Source organism: Anomaloglossus baeobatrachus, chromosome 1 (assembly GCF_048569485.1).
Source record: "Anomaloglossus baeobatrachus isolate aAnoBae1 chromosome 1, aAnoBae1.hap1, whole genome shotgun sequence".
Lineage (NCBI taxonomy): Eukaryota > Metazoa > Chordata > Amphibia > Anura > Aromobatidae > Anomaloglossus > Anomaloglossus baeobatrachus.
Window position 1 is genome coordinate 14,190,566 of NC_134353.1, and position 23,222 is coordinate 14,213,787.

The following is a 23,222-nucleotide window of genomic DNA, read 5'->3' on the forward strand; positions in this document are numbered from 1 at the left end:
TCATGTATCTCTGTATACAGGGAGCTCCCCCTAGTGGTGGCTGCAGACAGGATCTTATCATGTATCTCTGTATACAGGGAGCTCCCCCTAGTGGTGGCTGCAGACAGGATCTTATCATGTATCTCTGTATACAGGGAGCTCCCCCTAGTGGTGACTGCAGACAAAATCTTATCATGTATCTCTGTATACAGGGAGCTCCCCCTACTGGGGGCTGCAGACAGGATCTTATCATGTATCTCTGTATACAGGGAGATCCCCCTAGTGGTGGCTGCAGACAGGATCTTATCATGTATCTCTGTATACAGGGAGATCCCCCTAGTGGTGACTGCAGACAAGATCTTATCATGTATCTCTGTATACAGGGAGCTCCCCCTAGTGGTGGCTGCAGACAGGATCTTATCATGTATCTCTGTATATAGGGAGCTCCCCTAGTGGTGGCTGCAGACAAGATCTTATCATGTATCTCTGTATACAGGGAGCTCCCCCTAGTGGTGACTGCAGACAGGATCTTATCATGTATCTCTGTATACAGGGAGCTCCCCCTAGTGGTGGCTGCAGACAGGATCTTATCATGTATCTCTGTATACAGGGAGCTCCCCCTAGTGGTGGCTGCAGACAGGATCTCATCATGTATCTCTGTATATAGGGAGCTCCCCTAGTGGTGGCTGCAGACAAGATCTTATCATGTATCTCTGTATACAGGGAGCTCCCCCTAGTGGTGACTGCAGACAGGATCTTATCATGTATCTCTGTATACAGGGAGCTCCCCCTAGTGGTGGCTGCAGACAGGATCTTATCATGTATCTCTGTATACAGGGAGATCCCCCTAGTGGTGGCTGCAGACAGGATCTTATCATGTATCTCTGTATACAGGGAGCTCCCCCTAGTGGTGGCTGCAGACAGGATCTTATCATGTATCTCTGTATACAGGGAGATCCCCCTAGTGGTGGCTGCAGACAGGATCTTATCATGTATCTCTGTATACAGGGAGATCCCCCTAGTGGTGGCTGCAGACATGATCTTATCATGTATCTCTGTATACAGGGAGCTCCCCCTAGTGGTGACTGCAGACAGCATCTTATCATGTATCTCTGTATACAGGGAGCTCCCCCTAGTGGTGGCTGCAGACAGGATCTTATCATGTATCTCTGTATACAGGGAGCTCCCCCTAGTGGTGGCTGCAGACAGGATCTTATCATGTATCTCTGTATACAGGGCGCTCCCCCTAGTGGTGACTGCAGACAGGATCTTATCATGTATCTCTGTATAGAGGGAGCTCCCCCTAGTGGTGACTGTAGACAAGATCTTATCATGTATCTCTGTATACAGGGAGCTCCCCCTAGTGGTGGCTGCAGACAGGATCTTATCATGTATCTCTGTATACAGGGAGCTCCCCCTAGTGGTGGCTGCAGACAGGATCTTATTATGTATCTCTGTATACAGGGAGCTCCCCCTAGTGGTGACTGCAGACAAAATCTTATCATGTATCTCTGTATACAGGGAGCTCCCCCTACTGGGGGGTGCAGACAGGATCTTATCATGTATCTCTGTATACAGGGAGATCCCCCTAGTGGTGGCTGCAGACAGGATCTTATCATGTATCTCTGTATACAGGGAGATCCCCCTAGTGGTGACTGCAGACAAGATCTTATCATGTATCTCTGTATACAGGGAGCTCCCCCTAGTGGTGGCTGCAGACAGGATCTTATCATGTATCTCTGTATACAGAGAGCTCCCCCTAGTGGTGGCTGCAGACAGGATCTTATCATGTATCTCTGTATACAGGGAGCTCCCCCTAGTGGTGACTGCAGACAGGATCTTATCATGTATCTCTGTATACAGGGAGCTCCCCCTAGTGGTGGCTGCAGACAGGATCTTATCATGTATCTCTGTATACAGGGAGCTCCCCCTAGTGGTGGCTGCAGACAGGATCTCATCATGTATCTCTGTATACAGGGAGCTCCCCCTAGTGGTGGCTGCAGACAGGATCTTATCATGTATCTCTGTATACAGGGAGCTCCCCTAGTGGTGGCTGCAGACAAGATCTTATCATGTATCTCTGTATACAGGGAGCTCCCCCTAGTGGTGACTGCAGACAGGATCTTATCATGTATCTCTGTATACAGGGAGCTCCCCCTAGTGGTGGCTGCAGACAGGATCTCATCATGTATCTCTGTATACAGGGAGCTCCCCTAGTGGTGGCTGCAGACAAGATATTATCATGTATCTCTGTATACAGGGAGCTCCCCCTAGTGGTGACTGCAGACAGGATCTTATCATGTATCTCTGTATACAGGGAGCTCCCCCTAGTGGTGGCTGCAGACAGGATCTCATCATGTATCTCTGTATACAGGGAGCTCCCCTAGTGGTGGCTGCAGACAAGATCTTATCATGTATCTCTGTATACAGGGAGCTCCCCCTAGTGGTGACTGCAGACAGGATCTTATCATGTATCTCTGTATACAGTGAGCTCCCCCTAGTGGTGGCTGCAGACAGGATCTTATCATGTATCTCTGTATACAGGGAGATCCCCCTAGTGATGGCTGCAGACAGGATCTTATCATGTATCTCTGTATACAGGGAGATCCCCCTAGTGGTGGCTGCAGACATGATCTTATCATGTATCTGTGTATACAGGGAGCTCCCCCTAGTGGTGACTGCAGACAGGATCTTATCATGTATCTCTGTATACAGGGAGCTCCCCCTAGTGGTGGCTGCAGACAGGATCTTATCATGTATCTCTGTATACAGGGAGCTCCCCCTAGTGGTGGCTGCAGACAGGATCTTATCATGTATCTCTGTATACAGGGAGCTCCCCCTAGTGGTGCCTGCAGACAGGATCTTATCATGTATCTCTGTATACAGGGAGCTCCCCCTAGTGGTGGCTGCAGACAGGATCTTATCATGTATCTCTGTATACAGGGAGCTCCTCCCAGTGGTGACTGCAGACAGGATCTTATCATGTATCTCTGTATACAGGGAGCTCCCCCTAGTGGTGACTACAGACAGGATCTTATCATGTATCTCTGTATACAGGGAGCTCCTCCTAGTGGTGACTGCAGACAGGATTTTATCATGTATCTCTGTATACAGGGAGCTCCCCCTAGTGGTGCCTGCAGACAGGATCTTATCATGTATCTCTGTATACAGGGAGCTCCCCCTAGTGGTGGCTGCAGACAGGATCTTATCATGTATCTCTGTATACAGGGAGCTCCCCCTAGTGGTGACTGCAGACTGGATCTTATCATGTATCTCTGTATACAGGGAGCTCCCCCTAGTGGTGGCTGCAGACAGAATCTTATCATGTATCTCTGTATACAGGGAGCTCCCCCTAGTGGTGGCTGCAGACAGGATCTTATCATGTATCTCTGTATACAGGGAGCTCCCCCTAGTGGTGGCTGCAGACAGAATCTTATCATGTATCTCTGTATACAGGGAGCTCCCCCTAGTGGTGGCTGCAGACAGGATCTTATTATGTATCTCTGTATACAGGGAGCTCCTCCCAGTGGTGACTGCAGACAGGATCTTATCATGTATCTCTGTATACAGGGAGCTCCCCCTAGTGGTGACTACAGACAGGATCTTATCATGTATCTCTGTATACAGGGAGCTCCTCCTAGTGGTGACTGCAGACAGGATCTTATCATGTATCTCTGTATACAGGGAGCTCCCCCTAGTGGTGGCTGCAGACAGGATCTTATCATGTATCTCTGTATACAGGGAGCTCCCCCTAGTGGTGGCTGCAGACAGGATCTCATCATGTATCTCTGTATACAGGGAGCTCCCCCTAGTGGTGGCTGCAGACAGGATCTTATCATGTATCTCTGTATACAGGGAGCTCCCCTAGTGGTGGCTGCAGACAAGATCTTATCATGTATCTCTGTATACAGGGAGCTCCCCCTAGTGGTGACTGCAGACAGGATCTTATCATGTATCTCTGTATACAGGGAGCTCCCCCTAGTGGTGGCTGCAGACAGGATCTCATCATGTATCTCTGTATACAGGGAGCTCCCCTAGTGGTGGCTGCAGACAAGATATTATCATGTATCTCTGTATACAGGGAGCTCCCCCTAGTGGTGACTGCAGACAGGATCTTATCATGTATCTCTGTATACAGGGAGCTCCCCCTAGTGGTGGCTGCAGACAGGATCTCATCATGTATCTCTGTATACAGGGAGCTCCCCTAGTGGTGGCTGCAGACAGGATCTTATCATGTATCTCTGTATACAGGGAGATCCCCCTAGTGGTGGCTGCAGACAGGATCTTATCATGTATCTCTGTATACAGGGAGCTCCCCTAGTGGTGGCTGCAGACAGGATCTTATCATGTATCTCTGTATACAGGGAGATCCCCCTAGTGGTGGCTGCAGACAGGATCTTATCATGTATCTCTGTATACAGGGAGATCCCCCTAGTGGTGGCTGCAGACATGATCTTATCATGTATCTGTGTATACAGGGAGCTCCCCCTAGTGGTGACTGCAGACAGGATCTTATCATGTATCTCTGTATACAGGGAGCTCCCCCTAGTGGTGGCTGCAGACAGGATCTCATCATGTATCTCTGTATACAGGGAGCTCCCCTAGTGGTGACTGCAGACAGGATCTTATCATGTATCTCTGTATACAGGGAGCTCCCCCTAGTGGTGGCTGCAGACAGGATCTCATCATGTATCTCTGTATACAGGGAGCTCCCCTAGTGGTGGCTGCAGACAGGATCTTATCATGTATCTCTGTATACAGGGAGATCCCCCTAGTGGTGGCTGCAGACAGGATCTTATCATGTATCTCTGTATACAGGGAGATCCCCCTAGTGGTGGCTGCAGACATGATCTTATCATGTATCTGTGTATACAGGGAGCTCCCCCTAGTGGTGACTGCAGACAGGATCTTATCATGTATCTCTGTATACAGGGAGCTCCCCCTAGTGGTGGCTGCAGACAGGATCTCATCATGTATCTCTGTATACAGGGAGCTCCCCTAGTGGTGACTGCAGACAGGATCTTATCATGTATCTCTGTATACAGGGAGCTCCCCCTAGTGGTGGCTGCAGACAGGATCTCATCATGTATCTCTGTATACAGGGAGCTCCCCTAGTGGTGGCTGCAGACAGGATCTTATCATGTATCTCTGTATACAGGGAGATCCCCCTAGTGGTGGCTGCAGACAGGATCTTATCATGTATCTCTGTATACAGGGAGATCCCCCTAGTGGTGGCTGCAGACATGATCTTATCATGTATCTGTGTATACAGGGAGCTCCCCCTAGTGGTGACTGCAGACAGGATCTTATCATGTATCTCTGTATACAGGGAGCTCCCCCTAGTGGTGGCTGCAGACAGGATCTTATCATGTATCTCTGTATACAGGGAGCTCCCCCTAGTGGTGGCTGCAGACAGGATCTTATCATGTATCTCTGTATACAGGGAGCTCCCCCTAGTGGTGCCTGCAGACAGGATCTTATCATGTATCTCTGTATACAGGGAGCTCCCCCTAGTGGTGGCTGCAGACAGGATCTTATCATGTATCTCTGTATACAGGGAGCTCCTCCCAGTGGTGACTGCAGACAGGATCTTATCATGTATCTCTGTATACAGGGAGCTCCCCCTAGTGGTGACTACAGACAGGATCTTATCATGTATCTCTGTATACAGGGAGCTCCTCCTAGTGGTGACTGCAGACAGGATTTTATCATGTATCTCTGTATACAGGGAGCTCCCCCTAGTGGTGCCTGCAGACAGGATCTTATCATGTATCTCTGTATACAGGGAGCTCCCCCTAGTGGTGGCTGCAGACAGGATCTTATCATGTATCTCTGTATACAGGGAGCTCCCCCTAGTGGTGACTGCAGACTGGATCTTATCATGTATCTCTGTATACAGGGAGCTCCCCCTAGTGGTGGCTGCAGACAGAATCTTATCATGTATCTCTGTATACAGGGAGCTCCCCCTAGTGGTGGCTGCAGACAGGATCTTATCATGTATCTCTGTATACAGGGAGCTCCCCCTAGTGGTGGCTGCAGACAGAATCTTATCATGTATCTCTGTATACAGGGAGCTCCCCCTAGTGGTGGCTGCAGACAGGATCTTATTATGTATCTCTGTATACAGGGAGCTCCTCCCAGTGGTGACTGCAGACAGGATCTTATCATGTATCTCTGTATACAGGGAGCTCCCCCTAGTGGTGACTACAGACAGGATCTTATCATGTATCTCTGTATACAGGGAGCTCCTCCTAGTGGTGACTGCAGACAGGATCTTATCATGTATCTCTGTATACAGGGAGCTCCCCCTAGTGGTGGCTGCAGACAGGATCTTATCATGTATCTCTGTATACAGGGAGCTCCCCCTAGTGGTGCCTGCAGACAGGATCTTATCATGTATCTCTGTATACAGGGAGCTCCCCCTAGTGGTGGCTGCAGACAGGATCTTATCATGTATCTCTGTATACAGGGAGCTCCCCCTAGTGGTGACTGCAGACAGGATCTTATCATGTATCTCTGTATACAGGGAGCTCCCCCTAGTGGTGGCTGCAGACAGAATCTTATCATGTATCTCTGTATACAGGGAGCTCCCCCTAGTGGTGGCTGCAGACAGGATCTTATCATGTATCTCTGTATACAGGGAGCTCCCCCTAGTGGTGCCTGCAGACAGGATCTTATCATGTATCTCTGTATACAGGGAGCTCCCCCTAGTGGTGGCTGCAGACAGGATCTTATCATGTATCTCTGTATACAGGGAGCTCCCCCTAGTGGAGGCTGCAGACAGGATCTTATCATGTATCTCTGTATACAGGGAGCTCCCCCTAGTGGTGGCTGCAGACAGGATCTTATCATGTATCTCTGTATACAGGGAGCTCCCCCTAGTGGTGACTGCAGACAGGATCTTATCATGTATCTCTGTATACAGGGAGCTCCCCCTAGTGGTGGCTGCAGACAGAATCTTATCATGTATCTCTGTATACAGGGAGCTCCCCCTAGTGGTGGCTGCAGACAGGATCTTATCATGTATCTCTGTATACAGGGAGCTCCCCCTAGTGGTGGCTGCAGACAGAATCCTATCATGTATCTCTGTATACAGGGAGCTCCTCCTAGTGGTGGCTGCAGACAGGATCTTATCATGTATCTCTGTATACAGGGAGCTCCCCCTAGTGGTGACTGCAGGCAGGATCTTATCATGTATCTCTGTATACAGGGGGCTCCCCCTAGTGGTGACTGCAGACAGAATCCTATCATGTATCTCTGTATACAGGGAGCTCCCCCTAGTGGTGGCTGCAGACAGGATCTTATCATGTATCTCTGTATACAGGGAGCTCCCCCTAGTGGTGACTGCAGACAGAATCCTATCATGTATCTCTGTATACAGGGAGCTCCCCCTAGTGGTGACTGCAGACAGGATCTTATCATGTATCTCTGTATACAGGGAGCTCCCCCTAGTGGTGGCTGCAGACAGGATCTTATCATGTATCTCTGTATACAGGGAGCTCCCCCTAGTGGAGGCTGCAGACAGAATCCTATCATGTATCTCTGTATACAGGGATCTCCCTCTAGTGGTGTCTGCAGACAGGATCTTATCATGTATCTCTGTATACAGGAAGCTCCCCCTAGTGGTGGCTGCAGACAGGATCTTATCATGTATCTCTGTATACAGGGAGCTCCCCCTAGTGGAGGCTGCAGACAGAATCCTATCATGTATCTCTGTATACAGGGAGCTCCCCCTAGTGGTGGCTGCAGACAGGATCTTATCATGTATCTCTGTATACAGGGAGCTCCCCCTAGTGGTGGCTGCAGACAGGATCTTATCATGTATCTCTGTATACAGGGAGCTCCCCCTAGTGGTGGCTGCAGACAGGATCTTATCATGTATCTCTGTATACAGGGAGCTCCCCCTAGTGGTGGCTGCAGACAGGATCTTATCATGTATCTCTGTATACAGGGAGATCCCCCTAGTGGTGGCTGCAGACAGGATCTTATCATGTATCTCTGTATACAGGGAGCTCCCCCTAGTGGTGGCTGCAGACAGGATCTTATCATGTATCTCTGTATACAGGGAGCTCCCCCTAGTGGTGGCTGCAGACAGGATCTTATCATGTATCTCTGTATACAGGGAGCTCCCCCTAGTGGTGGCTGCACAAACTCCCTGTAATGACCTTATAAACTTGAAGCCATAGTTTTGCAATATTTCAGTGGAAAATATTTTATTTCTCTCATTCCACTATGTGATGATTCCTCAGTTGCGCAGTCAGAGTTCATCCTCCTGTCAGTTCTGGATATTTAGTTTTCTATGTTTTTTTATGGTGGGTTCACCAATGTTTCGCACTCCCAAACTCACTTCAAATCTATTAAGTCTGTGAGAATTTTTGTTTGTAAATTGCCTCAAAAGAAATGAAAAATTGCTGCAAATTTTCTAAACTTTGTAAATTCTATTGAGATGAAAGGATGAGATGAGAGAAATGGAGCGGATGGGATCAGACGGGGGCTCGGTGCGATTATTACTGAGTGGTGGGAAGATCGGATTAAGAGGATAAAGTTTGATGTTTTTTACATTTTTTGTGAAATTTCTTATAAATAATAGAAAACATGTGAGAATAAAGTTACCATAATAAAGTATAAAGCGTCACAGGCAAATGCTCTGAAATGACCGCGATATGTGGGAACATTCTGGAGTGATCACCGCAGGAAGGGCCACGGGTCAGATTGGTCACTATAGAGCGGGAGATGTCGGTGCCGGGGATCTCCTGTCCGTGGAGCACACCTGTGTGACGGAGCTGGTGGTGATTACTGGACGTCACGTTAATAAAATACAGTCCTGGTTTACAGATTTCTTGGTTTTGACTTGTCATTATAAAATTTAATTTTTCAGAACAGAACAAATCCTAATGAGGACGCTGCGTTCTGTTGACACATGACAGCAGCGGCAAAACTAGAGACCCATGGACCCGATGTAAAGCTGGAAATGGACACCCTGCTACATATTGGTCAGATGTATGGGACCTTATAGCGTTCTAAATCCTATAATACATCCTCCCCTATTTCATTATGTAGAAATGTCCCCCATCCTGTGCCAATCCTGGTATACATGTCTTCATCCTGGTATATATATCCTCTATCCTGGGCCCATCCTGGTATATATGTCTCTATCCTGGTATATATATATATATATATATATATATATATATATATATATATATATATATATATATATATATATATCCTCTATCCTGTGCCAATACTGGTATATATGTCTTCATCCTGGTATACATATCCACTCTCCTGGGCCCATCCTGGTATATATGTCTCCATCCTGGGCCCATCCTGGTATATATGTCTCCATCCTGGTATATATATCCTCCATCCTGGGCCCATCCTGATATATATATCCTCCAGCCTGGGCTCATCCTGGTATATATGTCTCCATCCTGGGCCCATCCTGGTATATATGTCTCTATCCTGGTATATATATCCTCCATCCTGGGCCCATCCTGATATATATGTCTTCATCCTGTGCCAGTCTTGGTATATTTCTCCATCCTGGTATATATATTCTCGATCCTAGGCCCATCAAGGTATATGTCTCTTTCCTGGTATATTTATCCTCCATCCTGGACCCATCCTGGTATATATGTCTCCATCCTGGGCCCATCCTGGTATATATGTCTCTCTCCTGGTATATATATCCTCCATCCTGGGCCCATCCTGGTATATATGTCTCCATCCTGGGCCCATCCTGGTATATATGTCTCCATCCTAGTATATATATCCTCCATCCTGGGCCCATCCTGATATATATATCCTCCAGCCTGGGCCCATCCTGGTATATATGTCTCCATCCTGGGCCCATCCTGGTATATATGTCTCTATCCTGGTATATATATCCTCCATCCTGGGCCCATCCTGATATATATGTCTCCATCCTGTGCCAGTCCTGGCATATGTCTAAATCCTGGTATATATATTCTCGATCCTAGGCCCATCAAGGTATATGTCTCTTTCCTGGTATATATATCCTCCATCCTGGACTCATCCTGGTATATATGTCTCCATCCTGGGCCCATCCTAGTATATATGTCTCTCTCCTGGTATATATATCCTCCATCCTGGGCCCATCCTGGTATATATGTCTCCATCCTGGGCCCATCTTTGTATATATGTCTATCCTGGTATATATAGCCTTTATCCAGGGCCCATCCTGGATATATCTCCCCATCCTGGGCCCATCTTAATATATATGTCCCCCATCCTGAACCAATCCTGGTATATATCTCCATCCTGGTATATAGATCCTCCATCCTGGGCCCATCTGGTATATATGTCTCCATTCTGGCCCCTTTCATCTATACATTGACAAGAAAATGGTAACGATGTATTGCACTTTTGTCTTTCAGGCTCCTTATCTCACCATCCTCAACAGCTTTGAGCGTGAGGTGACCTTCATCTCATACATAAATGTGAATTGCAGCTATTTAGCCTATGATTAGTTATGCAGATTCCTGTCATGTCTCTGCATTACTGTATTTCTCCACAAAAATAAAATTTTCATTTTTGCATTTTGCTGGTATTTTGTAAATCCACCTTTGGCTTTCAACTCTGCCTGAATCCTTCTAGACTCTAGATCAGATTCAAGCATGTCCTGACCAAAATCTGATCCCGGGTCTCTTCCACACGTTCCCAATGTTGGTGCATACTGGACGTCTCAGTTGGGTATGAATACAGCTTTTTCCTGGTATATAAATATGTTCCCTTCCTGAGCCCTTCCTAGTATATATGTCTCCAATCCTGGGCAAATCAGAGGAGTGCTGGTAGACCATGCTCTATACCTCCGCTGTGGAGGAAGACCCGGCCGCACATCTGACAATCACGCATTGATCTATGGCTGCAAAACTGAACATGAGGTTGTCAGTTTACAATTCTGACCAGCGTCCCGGTGAGCCTCTCAGGGGTCTATAACTTCTCATAGCATTAAAAGGTTTGGTGCCGCGTTCCAACCACCGCCGCGGAAATAGATTTCTACACTTCTATCTTATTGCATACTGTCTCCACAGTTTTATAGGAAATAAAGAATCTGACTTATTCTTCACCTGTACAATAGAGGGACATAGATATACTGTGCAGTGTACAGATGTATCGCTATGTACCTGTATAATCTGCTGTGTACAGATGTATCTCTATGTACCTGTATAATCTGCGGTGTACAGATGTATCGCTATGTACTTGTATAATCTGCTGTGTACAGATGTATCTCTATGTACCTGTATAGTCTGCGGTGCACAGATGTATCTTTATGTACCTGTATAATCTGCGGTGTACAGATGTATCTCTATGTACCTGTATAATCTGCTGTGTACAGATGTATCTCTATGTACCTGTATAATCTGCGGTGTACAGATGTATCTCTATGTACCTGTATAATCTGCTGTGTACAGATGTATCGCTATGTACCTGTATAATCTGCGGTGTACAGATGTATCTCTATGTACCTGTATAATCTGCGGTGTACAGCTGTATCGCTATGTACCTGTATGATCTGCTGTGTACAGATGTATCTCTATGTACCTGTATAATCTGCGGTGTACAGCTGTATCGCTATGTACCTGTATGATCTGCTGTGTACAGATGTATCTCTATGTACCTGTATAATCTGCGGTGTACAGCTGTATCGCTATGTACCTGTATAATCTGCTGTGTACAGATGTATCTCTATGTACCTGTATAATCTGCGGTGTACAGATGTATCTTTATGTACCTGTATAATCTGCTGTGTACAGATGTATCTCTATGTACCTGTATAATCTGCGGTGTACAGATGTATCTCTATGTACCTGTATAGTCTGCGGTGCACAGATGTATCGCAATGTACCTGTATAATCTGCTGTGTACAGATGTATCGCTATGTACCTGTATAATCTGCGGTGTACAGATGTATCGCTATGTACCTGTATAATCTGCTGTGTACAGATGTATCGCTATGTACCTGTATAATCTGCTGTGTACAGATGTATCGCTATGTACCTGTATAATCTGCTGTGTACAGATGTATCGCTATGTACCTGTATAATCTGCTGTGTACAGATGTATCGCTATGTACCTGTATAATCTGCTGTGTACAGATGTATCGCTATGTACCTGTATAATCTGCTGTGTACAGATGTATCGCTATGTACCTGTATAATCTGCTGTGTACAGATGTATCGCTATGTACCTGTATAATCTGCTGTGTACAGATGTATCGCTATGTACCTGTATAATCTGCTCTGTACAGATGTATCGCTATGTACCTGTATAATCTGCTGTGTACAGATGTAGCTCTACGTACCTGTATAATCTGCTGTGTACAGATGTATCGCTATGTAACTGTATAATCTGCGGTGTACAGATGTATCGCTATGTACCTGTATAATCTGCTGTGTACAGATGTATCGCTATGTACCTGTATAATCTGCTGTGTACAGATGTATCGCTATGTACCTGTATAATCTGCTGTGTACAGATGTATCGCTATGTACCTGTATAATCTGCTGTGTACAGATGTATCGCTATGTACCTGTATAATCTGCTGTGTACAGATGTATCGCTATGTACCTGTATAATCTGCTGTGTACAGATGTAGCTCTACGTACCTGTATAATCTGCTGTGTACAGATGTATCGCTATGTAACTGTATAATCTGCGGTGTACAGATGTATCGCTATGTACCTGTATAATCTGCTGTGTACAGATGTATCGCTATGTAACTGTATAATCTGCGGTGTACAGATGTATCGCTATGTACCTGTATAATCTGCTGTGTACAGATGTATCGCTATGTACCTGTATAATCTTCTGTGTACAGATGTATCGCTATGTACCTGTATAATCTGCGGTGTACAGATGTATCTCTATGTACCTGTATAATCTGCTGTGTACAGATGTATCGCTATGTACCTGTATAATCTGTGTACAGATGTATTGCTATGTACCTGTATAATCTGCTGTGAACAGATGTATCGCTATGTACCTGTATAATCTGCTGTGTACAGATGTATCGCTATGTACCTGTATAATCTGCTGTGTACAGATGTATCTATATGTACCTGTATAATCGGCCTCTGGGCTCCTGCACTATAGGTGAAGATCAGCAGATCCTCCTGAGTCTCACTCTGGGCGGTGGATCAGTGGTGGAGCGGCTGCCCTATAGACTTTGAGTCCTGGGAAGATCAGGTGAGATGAGAATTGCTAATTTAATTTATGCATATCTGCTGGCCCCGCCCACAAGGATTAGGAGCTCCAGTCAGTGAGGGAGTTAAAGACGGGACAAAAACCCTGACTGCCGGGACAGCGGACGGAGCCCTCAAATTGGGACAGTCCCTCTGAGCCTGTGATGGTTGGGAGCTATGTATAAAATGTTCCTGTGCTAAGATAATCTTATAGATGTGCCCCTGTTATGTACTGTGTAATGAGTGTGTCTGACCATACAGGGCATAGTCTGATCTTACCTGAGCCAGGGAGGAAGTAAAAAGTAAACACACATTACAGCGCACAGTCACAGATAATTCTTTTTGTGAGCTAAAACATTTTTTTAAAAAACAGGAAGGGAAATGTTTTACCTCACAAAAAGTATGAGCTATTATCCCATGCTGTAATGTCTGTATAGTCTTTTGCTGCTGTAGCACCCCTGAACCCATCAGGGTGCTATAAGGTTCTGCATCCCCTTCGGGACCCAGAACCCCAGTGCCAGTAACACCAAAAACTCAGGTAATCCCAGTTCTTCCCAACAAATCCCCCCCACAATGGTACCCAGCTAGGGTGAGACCAATGGACCGCCGCCTAGAGGTGGAGCCACTCCAGTCCACTAGGTGGGAGGGGCAGACTGTGGAGAGTAGTCAGAATGGAGTTGACAGCAGGAGTGTGAAGATGGAAGCAAAGTGACACCCTGACTTGGGTTAACGGTGACCTGGTACCCAGGAGAAGTGGTTGCCTGCGTAGTTCCAGGAGTACTCCACCATCGACGGGGTACAGGACCCTAGGACAGGAAGGCGACCTGTTAACACTTACACAGCAAAGGGGACCATCAAGGACTTTGCTGACCCTAAAGAATCCGAAGACTCAGTAGCAAAGGGACAACCGGGGACAGGACCAGAGACTCCAACCCCACAGGCTTCACGATACCGTCAGGCGGACAGAGGTGGACAAACCACAGAACGGGTACCCCCAACAGGGGCGTAACTACCGCGGTCGCAGCGGTCACCATTGCGACCAGGCCCGGGCGGTTAGGGGCACGCGGCCGGCCGGCAGATCAGCAGCCAGTTCCTTTCTGTGAGAGAGGAGCTGCGCTGTTCTGCCGCAGACCACGCGGCACGGCGGCCGCTATATGACCCGGTCGCCGCCGCTGACATCGGGCCCCGCTGCCTGGTGTCAGCGGTGGCGTCACCGCGCTCCCGTCACTCACCGCTCTCCCGTCACTCACCGCGCTCCCTTCACCGCGCTCTGCTGTGATATTGCATAGAGCGACGCCATCTTCCCCCGTGCCTGCGCGGTGACGTCACTCCTGTGCGACTGCTGTGCTGAGTGCACAGAGCGCAGGACGGGAGGACGCCGACCGGAGCCATGGGGGAACGAGAACAGAAGTGAGGACGAGCAGCGGTGAAACAAGTAGAGGTGAGGACAGAGCTGAGAGGTGAGTACTTGGTTTTTTTTTGTTTTTTTTTAATAAATCAGTGAGTACACGGGAAGGCTGGCTGCAGGACACATGGAGTCCTTGGGGGGGCCTGGCTGCAGGACACATGGAGTCCTTGGGGGGGCCTGGCTGCAGGACACATGGAGTCCTTGGGGGGGCCTGGCTGCTGGACACATGGAGTCCTTGGGGGGGGGGGCTGCATGACACATGGCGGCCCTGGGGGGGCCTGGCTGCAGGACACATGGAGTCCTTGGGGGGGGCCTGGCTGCAGGACACATGGAGTCCTTGGGGGGGCCTGGCTGCTGGACACATGGAGTCCTTGGGGGGGGGCTGCATGACACATGGCGGCCCTGGGGGGCTGGCTGCATGACACATGGCGGCCCTGGGGGGCTGGCTGCATGACACATGGAGGACCTGGGGGGGGGCTGGCTGCATGATACATGGAGGCCCTTGGAGAGCTGGCTGCATGACACATGGAGTCCTTGTGGGGCGGGGGGGCTGGCTGCAGAACACATTTAGGTCTTTGGGGGGGCTGCATGACACATGGCGGCCCTGGGGGGCTGGCTGCAGGACACATGGAGTCCTTGTGGGGTGGCCTGGCTGCAGGACACATGGAGTCCTTGGGGGGCTTGCTGCATGACACATGGAGGCCCTGGGGGGGCTGGCTGCATGACACATGGAGGCCCTGGGGGGGCTAGCTGCATGATACATGGAGGCCCTGGGGGGCTGGCTGCATGATGCATGGAGGTCTATGGGGCTGCATGATACATGGAGGTCTATGGGGCTGCATTGTACATGGAGGTCTATGGGGATGCATTATACATGGAGGTCTATGGGGCTGCATGATACATGGAGGTCTATGGGGCTGCATAATAAACATGAAGGACACCTTATACATGGACTATATGGGTGCATTATACATGGAGGAGTATGGGACTGCATAATGCAATATGAAGGTTTATGGGGCTGCATTGTAATACATATAGAACTATGGGGGCTACATTATAATATATGGAGGGAGGCTACTTTATACATGGAGGACTATGGGGGTGCATTATAAAACATGGAGGACTGTGGTGTAGTGTAATATATGGAGAACTATGGGAAATGCATTATAATACATGGAGGACTATGGAGGTGCATTCTAATATATGAAGGGATAAGTGGGACCCTTTATACTATATGGAAGGTTATGTGGGGGCCGTTATAGTATTTGGAGAACTATATACAAGGGGGGACAAAGATACAATCAGGGGATGAGAATGTTTTGTGCTGAGGGGAAAAGGCTCTTTCCCTCAACACCCAGCTTTCCCATGCCCTGCTGTACATCTCTCATCACCCAGCTTTCCCATGCCCTGCTGTACATCTCTCAGCACCCCGCTTTCCCATGCTCTGCTGTACATCTCTCAGCACCCAGCTTTCCCATGCTCTGCTGTACATCTCTCAGCACCCAGCTTTCCCATGCTCTGCTGTACATCTCTCAGCACCCAGCTTTCCCATGCCCTGCTGTACATCTCTCAGCACCCAGCTTTCCCATGCTCTGCTGTACATCTCTCAGCACCCAGCTTTCCCATGCCCTGCTGTACATCTCTCAGCACCCCGCTTTCCCATGCTCTGCTGTACATCTCTCAGCACCCAGCTTTCCCATGCCCTGCTGTACATCTCTCAGCACCCAGCTTTCCCATGCCCTGCTTTACATCTCTCAGCACTGAGGGAATGATAAATAACAGGGCATGGGGAAGATGGGTGCCGAGGACAAGATGGATATCAGAACATGCGAAAGCTGTGTTCTGATAGAGGGATTTCAGATCATGGGAAATCTGGGTGCTGAGGGAAAGAGCCAAGTGTCAGTGTCATTATCCCGTACCCTAAGGGCCGCACGTGCGATGTCGGTGGGGTCAAATCGAAAGTGACGCACATCCGGCGTCACTTTCGACATCGTTGTGTGTAAATGCTAGATGATTTGATGAACGAGCGCAAAAACGTCGTTATCGTATCATCTGTGTATGGTCCGACATTTCCATAATGCCGGTGCCGCGACAGGTACAATGTTGTTCCTCGTTCCTGCGGCAGCACACATCGCTGTGTATGAAGCCGCAGGAGCAAGGAACATCTCCAAACCTGCCGCCGGCGGCTATGCGGAAGGAAGGAGGTGGGCGGGATGTTTACATCCTGCTCATCTCCGCCCCTCCGCCGCTATTGGCCGCCTACCGTGTGATGTCGCTATGACGCCGCACGACCCGCCCCCTTAGGAAGGAGGTAGGTCGCCGACCAGAGCGACGGTCGCAGGGCAGGCGAGTGCATGTGAAGCTGGCGTAGCGATAATTTTCGCTATGCCAGCTATCACAAGATATCGTACCTACAATGGGGGCGGGGACTATCGCGTGCGACATCGCAGCACCGGCTTGCGATGTCGCAACGTGCAAAGCCCGCCTAAGTGTCGGTGTACGTGGAGGGGGTGCTCCGGTCCAAATTTTGCACCAGGGCCCATCAAACTCTAGTTACGCCACTGACCCCCAGTGTTCCATACCACGGGGACCCACTTACCAGAGACAGGGGCAGGGGAGGAAGGTACCGGAGAACCAGACTGGCACTGGGACAAAGGGGACCTGGAGGCGAAACCAGCCGGCCTCGGGCAACCAGTCAACATCTCAACAAAGTGAGTAAACCAGTTGCACTGAATACCTGTCTGGATTCCTTCTTCCGACGCTCACCGCACCATACACCCGCTGGGGCAATACCCTACTTGCGGAGGGACGACCATACTAGCTGCTAATACCATCAGCCCCAGTAGAGACATTCTGCAGCGGCTCCCTGCACAAGTGGCGGAATAACTTTATTCACAACTCCCCTATAAATATCCCCATTACAAAAAGGGCCCAGGGCCCGGAACCAGGTAACGGCCACCACCGTGACACTCCCAAGACATACACTGCCCGGAACCGAGTACCCCATATCCCTGGGTGCTGCACTTCTTCTCCGGCCTCGGAGGTGTGGTGTGATCAGGCCATGTCACTGTACAGTCAGACACTGCCATTACACAGTACATATCAGGGACACATATATAAGATTATCTCAGCACAGGAACATTTTATCTATCGTTCGATTGTGGAAATTATTATTCCAAGATTGATTGATTAAAATGTACTTTAAAATTAGCTTTGTTTGTGGGAAAAGCCCCTTTAAAAATGCCCAAACAGGAAACAAGATGTCTTCATCAAGTTCAACATCGGCCATCTTACTGAAGAGCGATTGGAGAATACAACAGCGGCCTCCAGTGGTGAGCAGTGAAAGTGCAGCAGAATTTATCAAAGGGAATAATAGTGGCCACTAGTGGTCAATCCACAGAAGGACAGCAGACTCCTGACACCATCATCACAAAAGTGGAACTTGTATGATGGCCGCTCAAACTGGCCAGAAGAGACAAATCCTAACATTGTTTATATCTCGCACTGCTAGTATCATACACCGCAATCCAGATTACTATGAAAATGCTATTTTTCTCTTATTTTCCAAAATGAGTCCTTATAATGTTCAAGTCATCATCCGCTAGAGGATAAATGATGTTTTATTGGATAAACTTCTAAATTCTAAGAGTATTTTTTACAAAACGATAAAAACTCAGAACACACTTTTCCAAGTTATTCAACACATAATGGTTACAAGTCCCTTATCTGGTGAGCTGGAAATTAAGGGATTTATGTTTTAGGGATTGATTGCAGCTGAATCCTTTGAATGTAAAGCTATACAGATGTAATTCTAGAAGAATGGACACTCTCGCCTATCCATCCTAGAAGGGGATTTAGAGTTGTCTTCTCATATATGAGAATAACGTCTTCAATGAGAACTTATGTCTTCCGCCTCCTTGATAAATAATTAAGAAATTCTCCTGTCAATAACCATCTTACAAGGCCGAGTTACATAAAACATCACACCCTTCTTTGTCACTGCCACTATTCTTGCATCCACCATTAACCCTGTGAGTTTCTGCAGAGTTTCTGTTTGAATTTCTTTGAAGGGTATCAGAAGTGGCCTCCAGAGCTGCTGTGTGATGTGATCGGCCTCCAGAGCTGCTGTGTGATGTGATCGGCCTCCAGAGCTGCTGTGTGATGTGATCGGCCTCCAGAGCTGCTGTGTGATGTGATTGGCCTCCAGAGCTGCTGTGTGATATGATTGGCCTCCAGAGCTGCTGTGTGATGTGATCGGCCTCCAGAGCTGCTGTGTGATGTGATCAGCCTCCAGAGCTGCTGTGTGATGTGATCAACCTCCAGAACTGCTGTGTGATGTGATCGGCCTCCAGAGCTGCTGTGTGATGTGATTGGCCTCCAGAGCTGCTGTGTGATGTGATCGGCCTCCAGAGCTGCTGTGTGATGTGATCGGCCTCCAGAGCTGCTGTGTGATGTGATCGGCCTCCAGAGCTGCTGTGTGATGTGATCGGCCTCCAGAGCTGCTGTGTGATGTGATCGGCCTCCAGAGCTGCTGTGTGATGTGATCGGCCTCCAGAGCTGCTGTGTGATGTGATCGGCCTCCAGAGCTGCTGTGTGATGTGATCAACCTCCAGAGCTGCTGTGTGATGTGATCAACCTCCAGAGCTGCTGTGTGGTGTGATCAACCTCCATAGCTGCTGTGTGATGTGATCAACCTCCATAGCTGCTGTGTGATGTGATCGGCCTCCAGAGCTGCTGTGTGATGTGATCGGCCTCCAGAGCTGCTGTGTGATGTGATCGGCCTCCAGAGCTGCTGTATGATGTGATCGGCCTCCAGAGCTGCTGTATGATGTGATCGGCCTCCAGAATAGAGATGAGCCACCCCCCTAGTGTTCGAGTTCGGTTCTGCTCAGTATCAGCAGATTCTTGACAATAATGTGCAAGAATCAGTGACGAAGTTGAAGTTACGCAGGGGATGGATATTTCAGCAAGACAATGATCCAAAACACCGCTCCAAATCTACTCAGGCATTCATGCAGAGGAACAATTACAATGTTCTGGAATGGCCATCCCAGTCCCCAGACCTGAATATCATTGAAAATCTGTGGGATGATGTGAAGCGGCGGTCCAAGCTCGAGACCATCAAACTTAACTGAACTGGAATTGTTTTGTAAACAGGAATGGTCAAATCTACCTTCATCCAGGTTCCAGGAACTCATTAACAGCTACAGTAAGCGACTAGAGGCTGGGATTTCTGCAAAAGGAGGCTCTACAAAATATTAATGTCACTTTTATGTTGAGGTGCCCATACTTTTGCACCGGTCAAATTTTGTTTAAATGTGGATTGCACATTTTCTGTTAGTACAATAAACCTCATTTCAATCCAGAAATATTACTCAGTCCATCAGTTATTAGATATATGAAACTGAAATAGCAAAAACCCAAATTGTTATAAAGAAAAAAGGGTAACATTAATAGGGGCGCCCAAACTTTTTCATATGACTGTACATGGACTATGGGGATAAATTATAAAACATGGAGGACTATGTGGTGCAGTATAAAATATGGAGAACTATCAGGTGCATTATAATACATGTAGGACTATGGGAGGTGCATTCTAATATATGAAGGGTTATGTGGGGGCCATTATAGTATTTGGAGAACTATATACTAGTGGGGACAAAGATATAAGCAGGGGATGTTAATGTTTTGTGCTGAGGGAAAAAGGCTCTACCCCTCAGCATCCAGCTTCCAGCTTCCTCATACTCTGCTATACATCTTCTCTCAGCACCCAGCTTTCCCATGCTCTGATATGGGAAAGCTGGGTGCTGAGGGAAAGATGTACGTATAGCAGAGCATGGGAAAGCTGGGTGCCGAGGACAAGATGGATATCAGATCATGGGAAAGCTGGGTGCTGTGGGTAAAAGCCAAGTGTCAGTATCATGATCCTATACCCCTAGTGTCAGTGTCCTTATCCCATACCCTAAGTGTCTGTGTACGTGGAGGGGGGGTCCAGTCCAAATTTTGCACCAGGGCCCATCAACCTCTAGTTACGCCACTACACATACTCATGCTGAAATAAAAGAGCTGGACAAGTAAAAGGAGGAGGATACAGAGATATCGGAGTATCTGCAAATGAACATCGATGCCATGACTTTGCAACTGAAGCCTTGCTCATTTTGGGCTTCAAATCTTGAAAAATGGCCAGAGCTCTCCACTTACGCCCTGGAGATATTGTCGTGTCCAGCTGCCAGCGTTGTCTCTGAACGTGTCTTCAGTGCTGCTGGGTGTGTGCTGACAGATAAGCGCACGCGTCTGTCCAGTGACAATGTGGACAGACTGACGTTCATCAAGATGAACAAGTCATGGATCCGCAAGGACTTTCCTACCCCTGTGTCATCCTGGGGAGAGTAAATGCTTGTGTATTTTTGATTCTGCTTCATGTAAATCAACATTTTAAGTTTGCAACTGGGGGACAAGTGATGCCACTGAAGTGGTGTCTGTGGCCAAATGTTTGGAAAAAATGGAGACTCTTGTTGGAGTCCCGTTGCTGTGTTGTGTTGTGCTGTACATGATTTTAGAAGGGCATGACATGCCTAAGAGGTTGACTTTCAGCATCTGCAAGCTGTTGGGTACAGAAATGCTGCCTTTCCGCCCGGTGGACACAGAGGATTTTCGAGACCTTATGTCTGTCGCTGTGCCCCAGTACCAGATGCCCAGTCGCCACTACTGCTCCAAGAAAGGCATGCCTGCGCTACACCCGCAGGAACGAGGAACCTCACCTTACCTGCAGCCGCCGGCAATGAGGAAGGAAGGAGGTGGGCAGGATGTTCGTCCCGCTCATCTTCGCCCCTCCACTTCGATTGGTTGGCCGCTTAGTGACGTTGCTGTGATGCCCAACGAACCACCCCCTTAGAAAGCGGTTTGCGAGTCACAGCGACGTCGCTAGGCAGGTAAGTAGTGTGACGGGTCCGCGCGATTTTGTGCACCACGGGCAGCGATTTGCCAGTGACGCACAAACTATGGGGGCAGATATGTATGCTAGCGAGATCGCAGCGTGTAATGCCGCCTTTAGACACGGCACAGAGTCCAAGTACCAAGTCCAAATGTGGGAGCATGCTCAGTAGCCCGAACTGAGGACTTAGCCTCAGGAGTGGCACAGTCAGGCTGAGCATGCTCACTAGGCGAAACACTGGAATTAAGGCTGCTTTACACGTGTCGATTTCTCGTGTGATTGCATGTGCGATCGCACCCGCCCCCATCATTTGTGCAATCTGTTGCCCGTGTCGCACAAAGTCGGTAAACCCCTATCACACGTACTTACCTCCCGAACGACCTCGCTGTGGGCGGTGAAAATCCACTTCCTGAAGGGGGAGGGACGTTCGGCGTCATAGCGACGTCAAACAGCGGCCACCCAATAGAAGTGGAGGGGTGGATATGAGTGGGACGTAACATCCCGCCCACCTCCTTCCTTCCTTCTTGCCAGCGGCCGCAGGTAAGCTGTGTTCGTCATTCGCGGGGTGTCACACGGGCGATGTGTGCTGCCTCAGGAACGACGAACAACCTGCATCCAGGAAATTGATCGATATTTTTAAAATGATCGACATGTCATCGAGCAACGATAAGGTGAGTATTTTTGCTCGTTCACAGTTGCTCGTAGCTGTCACACGTTACGATATGTCAAACTATGCTGGATGTGCGTCACTATCGACGTGACCCTGATGACATATCGTTAGAAATATCGTAGCATGTAACGCCACCTTTAGGCTGTGTCTGGGGTAAATCAGCACACGCATGCGCACTAGCCGCCTCTCCACACTTAGACGTGAAGGAGGAAGCAGCCAGCTGGACGACTCGAGGCACGGCCAAAATGGCAACCGACGCCTGTGTGCAACTGGAACCGCAGCAGGCTGCTTGCGGCTACGGCGGCACCGATTTGTAACACCATCTTCCAGTCAAAATAAAATGTCTACTTCTTCCCGTGGATAATCTGATATTATCCCTTTGTTACGGACACGACCATCGCTACCAAATGTAGATTAGGCACCAAAACAGCAGGTGCTTGAATGGATCTCAAGTGCTCCATCAAGTGGCCTCTCCTCCACCTCAATTTCAATATCCCAAATACTCCATTCCTCTGTGGTGTCACCCCAATCGCACTTGCTTTCTACCAGCTCTCAAGTCTCCACCCGCCGTGCAGAGTATGGGGTAACAGAGATGGTGGAGTCTGCAGAGCTGTTCAGTCGCACTAGAGCCTGGGAAGCAGAGGTCTGCTCCAAAGCTACAGTGAGTCCAGACAAGGAAATGATCTGCAGTGATGCCCAGAAGCTTTGTGAGCCGGATCCAGGCTCCGATGAAGAAGTTTCTGAGCATAATGTAGACCCTCATTCCCAAACTGTAACTCCTCTTGGTGGAGACAAAGGGGAACATGCTGATGAGACTTGGAACGACAACTTTACTATTCGGTCAAGGCAGGAAGAGGTTGGCTCTGAGGAGTCAGGACGAGGGGAGTGAAAACACACAGGGTGATGATGAGGTTGGAGACCCCACTTACTGTCAACCCACAGTCAGCCAGTCGACGAGGTCAGCAGAGGAAGTAGAGGAGGATGCGACTGACGACGAGGTTCAGTTGCGTCTTCCTGGACAGA

At 48.5% G+C, this 23,222-nt stretch overlaps 1 protein-coding gene across 1 annotated transcript in view; it reads left to right on the top strand.

Moving 5' to 3' along the window:
- Positions 1-10,511, top strand: part of LOC142266917 (uncharacterized) — a 58,041-nt gene extending 47,530 nt beyond the window's left edge. The window contains exons 4-5 of the mRNA XM_075332327.1: positions 8,858-8,979; positions 10,380-10,511. The gene's annotated coding sequence lies outside the window, so the exon portion shown is untranslated. The remainder of the gene's footprint in view (positions 1-8,857; positions 8,980-10,379) is intronic.
- Positions 10,512-23,222: the final 12,711 nt, after the last annotated feature.